Genomic DNA, 7,729 nt, shown 5'->3' on the forward strand with positions numbered 1-7,729 from the left:
AGAGAGAGAGAGAGAGAGAGAGAGAGAGAGAGAGAGAGAGAGAGAGACTGTACACAGATAAGAAACCATGAACTGAAAATGGATCCTTCAAATGAATACCTTTGTTTTATTAGCTTCTGTAAGCTTTTAGTTTCTTTTTGGCCTTCAGGTTAAATAATCACTACATCCAAGTGTTTCACAAATCATAAAAGCAAGCAAACTGGGACACAGTAAAATAAATATTCAACTAAATATAGTAGTTCAATATTATATACATGTATTTGTATGTTTATCTATGCATTTATAATGAAGGATAGCATTAACTGAAAAGATATAAGCTCCCTATTAAGTGTAGTATTACTAACATGAAATTAAAATCTGGTATATTCATACAAGTCCATATTCCGAAGGGATGTTCAATGCTGTTAGGGAAAAGGATGCAATTTAAAATGTAGAGAATGCATCAACTGTTTGAGTTAAGAATTCAGTTCTACCCTCTGAAGTGGAGAAAGAGTCAGCATGTAAAGAGACGTCCATAAAATTATATGAAGATACTACAAGTTAGACAATTATTTTAAGTTTGAAGTGGTACAGTAGTATTTCTGGGTTTGAAAATTTTGCAATGCTTATGCAAGAAGCACTGTGGTTATGTAGTGAAAGCTGATGAAGGCTCTATGAAGAACTCTATTCTCTCTTTGTGCCTTTTTTGTGAGTTTAAAATTACATCAAAATAGGAGCTTAAAATACAGTACTACATGTAACCTGGCTTTTGAAAGGAGTTAGTGATGTAGACAGGACCATAATTCTGTGTAAACATATCATCTCAAGGTAGCATTTGGCCCACTCTCATTATAAATAGTCAAATACCCAGCTCAACTAATAGCTACTGCCAATGAGAACCTTAAGATATCCTGTTGAGTCAAGTTAGTCTGAAATGACAAAAACCATTAACTTCAGAAGAAGGCATTCACTAACAACAAACTATATCCAGAGACTAAGGAGGAAGAGTTAAAGTTATTATAACCAAGTATTAGAAGTGCTGCAGAAGAAAAATCAGTTTGGCTAAAAATGGTAGGAATTTCATAGTTTGGGATTCTTATACATTTTACGTTATTAAAAGTACAAAACTAAAAATTTGACTTTCCCCACTGTCCCTCATCAACACACTGAATTGTTGTGAATGTTAGCTGGCTTTCTAACATGGAAGTATTGTTACACAACTTGAATAGAATATTAGTCTCTTACCAGGCTCCCAAATCAATTTATTTTTGTCAAAAAAAAACAAACATTTTGTTCTAAATCTGTTCTACAGATGTATTTTGCACCCCTTAGCAGTCTTACTTTCTGCTTTGTAACAGTTTGTGCTCACAGTTAAATGTATGCTCCGTTATCTTCAAGGGGAATAGCACAAGTCATCTTGAGAACAGAGCCTAGAGCTAGGACACCCTTGGAGCATTTAAAGGCCAAAGAGCCTTACATATACCACTAAGCATGCATAAACAAGAAACAGGGGACTGGGGCATAGTTCAGTGGTACAGTGATTTCTTATGAAGCACAGATCCCGGAGTTTGATCATCCACATGAGAAAAAACAAAAAACAATAAGTAGATGAAGGAAGAAATATCAAAAGACTTTCAGGATTTGTGGTGCCTACTTTTGATATGAGGAAATGTTCAGAAGCCAAAAGGAAAAGTTCAAACTTGCAGAAAATTGACAACTGAGTGGGTACAGTAAGAAAGAATAAAAAAGCAAGAATCTCCCCAGGCAGCATGAGCAAAAGGAAAAGAAAGACATTAAAACAGAACATTATCCTCTAATATAGATTAGCCTGAGAGAGGCTCCAGGTGCAACCTCTACTACCAAATAAATAAAGAAATGTATGTATGTATGCATGTATGTATGTATGTATGTATGTATGTGTGTGTGTATGTATGTATGTATAAAAACTGACAATAGTTGAAATATTTTCAGATTTAGGGTTTTATGCTCTAACAATTCAGTGTTTGTAGCCTTTCAAACTTCGAGATAAAATCGTGACTGCTAGGTTGATGATGGTGGGAGGTAGGGCTTTTGGGAAATTAAATCTTTACAAGGCTTCTGTCTTGAATGTGATACATGCCCTAATAAAAAGAGGCCCACGAAAGAGTTTTTGTCACATTTGAAAGTGAGGACCTATCTAAAGACAGCCACCCACGATCAAGGAGGCTGTTCCTCAGCAGATGCTGGTTTTACTCAACCCTTGGTTTTAGACTCGCCAGCCCCTGCACCGTTAAGAAGTAAACATGCATTTGAAAGCTCCCCAAGATTATGGTATTTCTTTCAAAGCATCCACAACAGACTACTAAGCTAGTCACTTGGTTACTAGTTGTCTGGATATTCTACTTAACAACCTTAACAACGTTGGCTGTAAAAATAGAAAGCACAAACATAGAACACTGACTTTTTGTTAAACAAAATTTGGTCTTTGTCTAGGTAATCAATGTTCTGATCTTACAATGGATTGTTCTTTCATTTAGAAAGTATTTTGCTATGAAATTCTTAGGCAATTCTCACTCAAAAAGAAGGAAGACCAAAGTGTGGGTGCTTTGGTCCTTTCTAGAAGGAGTATCAAAAGTTTCAACCAGAGCTCCCAAAGTCTAAACCGCCAGCCAGAGAGCACAAAGGGAGGGACTCATGTCTCCACTTGTATAGGTAGGTAATTGAGGGTGAGCTTGTCAGACATCAGTGGAAGAGGAGGGCCATGGTCCCTGAAAGTTTGAATCCCCTAGTGTTTGGGAATTCGAGAGCAGGGAGATGGGACTGGGAGGATGTTTGGAGCACACCCTCATAAAAATAGGAGGAAGGGGTATGGGATAAGGGATTTTGGGGGAGAATGGGAGAGGAGATAACATTGAAAGGTAAATACGTATAATATCAAAAACAGAAACAAAAACAAAAAAAACCACAGATAACGGATCTAAAAAAAAAGAGAGAAAGAGAGTTTACTTATTTCAAATTATTTTCAAAAGTTTCTAGGAGTTGCTAATTGGCTAAGATCCTATTTTAAACTCTCCACAAAAGAATTTAAGTCTCTGTTTAATATTCTCAAGAGATGTAAATCCTAATTTTTCTCAACAATTAATTGACAAAAGAGAAGTAATCTCACAAAAAGTAGAAGAAGTTATTACTAATCGATATATTATATAGTCTGATTAGTTGTCGGCGGTGCTCTAACAGTCCTTTGATAAAAGATTATTAATATAGATTTATATTTCTTTAAATAGGGTCTTGATGACTCTCTGAGTGTGGAAGGAGAGACTGTTGGCGCTTCTGCCCTGATTTTACAAGAACTCTCAAAAATTGGCTTTAAAAACAAAAGAGAAGGAGTCCTCCCCCAGAAGGAGTCCCCCTGAAATACTCTCCATCATGCCTTGTTGACTTTTAACTCTCTAAAGCTGAAAGCTCATGGCAAATCTGCTGCTGACTGCCACTGGCACCACTGAGACCAACAAAAACTTTGCCACAGATATGGGGAAGGACCCTCTTACCCTTAAAGGGAATGGCCCAGACCCAGTTTCCTTATGGGGCCAAGGATTGATATGCCTGTTTCATACCACAGAAGGCACAGCTAACCACTACCAAAAAGATTAATGAAATAAATAGATACCCCCACAAAGCCAGGCCCAACCATAAATAAGATGAATAACAATTGAAATCCAGAGAAAAGAAATCTCCCTGAGAATTCCCTTCTTTTTCCTTTCCAGGTAAAAATGAATCACCTGTGATGTCTGCTCTTAGAAGTTCTAATCCAGATGCTGGCCTCCGAACTTATACTACTCAGACTTTTGAAGGGCCACTGACAAGAACATCAAACAGCTAGAGATTGACATCACTAATCTGAAGAAATCCCTCGTTTCACTGTCTGAAGAGACCTCCTAAAATCGCAAAGATCTTTATTGGACTTGATTTACTCTATTACAATAAAAAAGGCTGTGTACAGCTCTTGACTATGTACAACCCTTAAAGAAGAATTTTGCCTTTACATAGACAAGACAGGGAGGGTTAGAGAGAGCATGAAATAGGTCAGTGAAGGCCCTGAGAAAAATCAGAGAGAGAAAGAGACAGATGAATGTTGGTACAAGAATTGGTTTTCAGCCTCTCCAAGGTTATCAACCCTACTTCCTCCCATCTTGGGACCATTATTTGGGTTCTTTTTGCTTATTTCTGCTGGTCCCTTGGCCTCAAATAGGCTGACTAAGTCTGTGAAACAACAGATAAGCAATTTGGTAGCAAAACCTATTCACATACATTATCATAAGTTAGCTATTGGAGGACCACAAGACTCAAGATGAGGTTGTTTCTTTATCCAGGGTGTTCCCAAAACCCATCTCCACCCAACCTAAAAGAGGGGACTTCCTCCCCTAGACCAAGCAGAGAAGGACCACCCAGAACCCCCTCTGACTGGCGATCTGAATTCTTGCTTAGGCTGCGAGGCTAAGCACTGCAAGGGAATATAAATAAAAGGTAAAAATATCTCTCTGGGTTCCCTGAGGGACAAGCCTGACTGCATAGAGGTTGATGTCAAAAGTATCCCCTCTCCAGGAAAAAGACTCAATATTGGTATGGCCCTCATGCCTCACTGGACAACAACAGGGGGACCGGAACCATTACAAAGTCCCCTTCAATTACTGGAGGTCAGGCCTCTATCCCCACCTTCGAAAGATTAGAATTGCCACAGCCCTTCTATACTTAGAGAAGGGAGGAGATGTCAGGGGCAGCTCTGCTTATACACTGAAGGCCTAAAATCAGCCGTAGGCCTAAAATCAGCAATAGGCCTGTCATACATGTATGCTAACACCAAGTCTTGGGTCTCAGTGGAAAAACATTGAAACAGATGGCTATAAGCTATTGTAAACAGGCAGCTTTTGTGGAAATTTACCAGCCTGAGTAGTCATAGACCTTATAAATAGGTAGCCTTGGCAGACAACACCAACTTAGATAAGGTCAAGTGAGTCATAGGTAGAGCCATAGTGACCTGTCCGCTGAACCTTCACCCAGCCGTTACCTGGTTCTGAAGATATATGTATTCCCCCTGAACACCCATACTCCAGTGTCATCCCCTCCCCCACATCCTGCCTTTCTGTGTTTATAACCCCTGTGTGAATGAATTACAATTTGAGAAAAAATAAATAGATTATTTTTAAAGAAAGAAAAAAAAGAAAGTATTTTGCTATTTTAGACATTGGAGAAAAGGCATTAAAGAAGACAGACAAAATGTGGCCTGCTGACTACACTCCAGCACCGTTACTGTACATCAGCGGCCATCTAGACTATCAGGAGTAGGTTTTGATTTTTTATTTATTTAGTTTTGTATTTTCAGTTTAGGAATCACTTGAGAATATGCCCCAAATTGTGAGCCTTGTATCTTTTGAAATTTATAAATCTATACATACAGTGTCTGGTTGTCACTGTATCCTTTGAGTTTAGAACTTTTAATCCCCTGCATTTGAAAACCCTGAGCCTAGAACTCATATCTTTATTGGCACAAAGATGCAGACAGATAAAGCATGAAGATAAATTGTCTAACACCAACTTATTTCAAGGAACCACTAAGCTGTTTTCTGAAATGCTGAGACTCATGTATAATACATAATAAGATAAATCGCTGGCTTTTAATTTCTCTTAATTATATTTTTGAATCACTGGGCATGTCCCATTGATTTTTCTGTGTCCTAGAACAATAAGCATTAAATCACACTCTATTACACAGTGTCATGCTTTTTGACAAAAGGGAAGTAGAAATCATACCACCATCATATTGGCTTCAGCCAAAAATAATGCACCATTACATTTTTGGGTTGATTTTGTATGTCTGTGTGTGTGTGTTGTTGTTGTTGTTGTTGTTTGGTTTTTTTGTAGTTTGTTTATTTAGGTTTTAGGAAAGCTATGCTTAGAAAGTGTATTTGGGACTGTTGAATATGTCATTTTTGCTCTTTCCTCTTTCCAGCCAGAGCCGAGCTATGGGCATCTCTCAGGACAACTGGCACAAGTGCCACAAGACCGGGGGTAAGAGAAAACCCTACGACAAAAAGCAGAAGTATGAGCTGGGACTGCCTGCTCCCAACACTAAGATCGGCCCTTGCCACATATACACACACAGTCCGAGTTCGAGAAGGCAATAAGAAGTACCGTGCTCTGAGATTGGATGTGTGGGACTTTTCCTGGGGCTCTGAGTGTTGCACTCGAAAAACAAGGATCATTGACATTGTCTACAATGCATCCGGTAATGAGCTTGTCCGCACCAAGACCCTGGTGAAGAACTGCGTTGTGCTTATTGACAGCACACTGTACCGGCACTGGTACAAGTCCCACTATGCACTGCCCCTGGGCCGCAAGAAGGGGGCCAAGCTGACTTCCTAGGAGGAAGAGATTTTAAACAAAAAATGATCAAAGAAAATTCAAAAGAAATACGATGAAAGGAAAAAGAATGCCAAAATCAGCAGTCTTCTGGAGGAGCAGTTCCAGCAGGGCAAGCTTCTCGCCTGTATTGCCTCAAGACCAGGCCAGTGTGGCAGAGCAAATGCTATGTGCTCGAAGACAAGGAGCTGGAGTTCTATCTGTGGAAGATCAAAGCCCGGAAAGGCAAATAACCATCCTTCATAGCTCATGTAATAAAGGTGTTTGCTGTTATATGTTAAAAAAAAGAATATGTCATTTTGATAGCAAGATATTATGCCAGTTCAGATTTAGAGGCAAGAACAATTAAGAAATGTGCTTCCTTGTGGAGTTGTTTTGTTCTGAAATTAAGCACTCAGAATTCCATAATCTAGAAAAAAAAGAAAAAAGAATATTTACCACTAAATAAAACGTGTTCACCACTAAAACATCACCTACACTGAAAAATGACAGGGAAAAATGGGTGACCTCTCCATACACTGTGAATCCAGTATTAACCGTGGAAGTAGTGAGAGGAGGGGAGGGGAGAAAAGGGGAGGACAGAAGGAGGGTGAAGGTTATAAAGTGCTGAATTTTTAAGCCAGTTTGAAAAATCACCTTTTAGCATGGTGATGAGCAACAGAAGGCTGTAAGCATTTTGTCAGAACCCACACAAGATGCCACTGCCAAAATGGTTAACCATGTTTCACCCTCTATTTCTCAGTGGACCTTTGGCAGAAAACCCAGCTGTTACATAGCTCAAGTTTCAAAGGCCTTACAAAACGTTGACTAAGTACATTAAGGATACTAAATACTGCCTGATCTATGTGGCTCCAAAACACAGAGAAAGAAAAGAAGAACAAGAGAGAGAGAAGAAGAGGAAGAGACAAGGCACTTGGTGAGAGAGAGCTGCCCAGGTTTGCAGTTACTGAAAATTACGGCTTTTCCTCTGAATGTATAAGGAAAATAATCAGATGGCTTGACTTAACCTTATAAAAATCATCTAAGCTTGAGTTTCTAATACTCACATAACATTGTCATTCAAATTTATTATTTTGGGTTGGTGAGATATAGCTATAGGGCAGCTGGTGGAGTACTGGAATTGTAAGAACAGGTACCTGAGTTTGATCCCTAGAGCTCATGTTCTAAATTAAGCCCGAAGAGGTGGAGCATGCGTGTAACCCCAATGCTAGGTAAGCCGATCTCCGGAGCTACCTGAGTCTAGAGCTAAGTTAGCCCACTCAGTGAGCTCTAAGCCCTCGAGAAAGCCTATCTCAAAAGACAAGGTGAGCAGTGGCCTCTGACTTCCAAGCACATGCTCATATATGTGGGCAAA

At 39.2% G+C, this 7,729-nt stretch overlaps 1 pseudogene; it reads left to right on the top strand.

Annotated features, from left to right (window-relative positions):
* Window positions 1–5,978: 5,978 nt before the first annotated feature.
* On the top strand, window positions 5,979–6,608 carry LOC114612243 (annotated as a pseudogene).
* The last annotated feature ends 1,121 nt before the right edge of the window (window positions 6,609–7,729 follow it).

This window comes from Grammomys surdaster, unplaced genomic scaffold, assembly GCF_004785775.1.
Source record: "Grammomys surdaster isolate TR1022 unplaced genomic scaffold, NIH_TR_1.0 126153, whole genome shotgun sequence".
In the NCBI taxonomy this organism is placed as follows: domain Eukaryota; kingdom Metazoa; phylum Chordata; class Mammalia; order Rodentia; family Muridae; genus Grammomys; species Grammomys surdaster.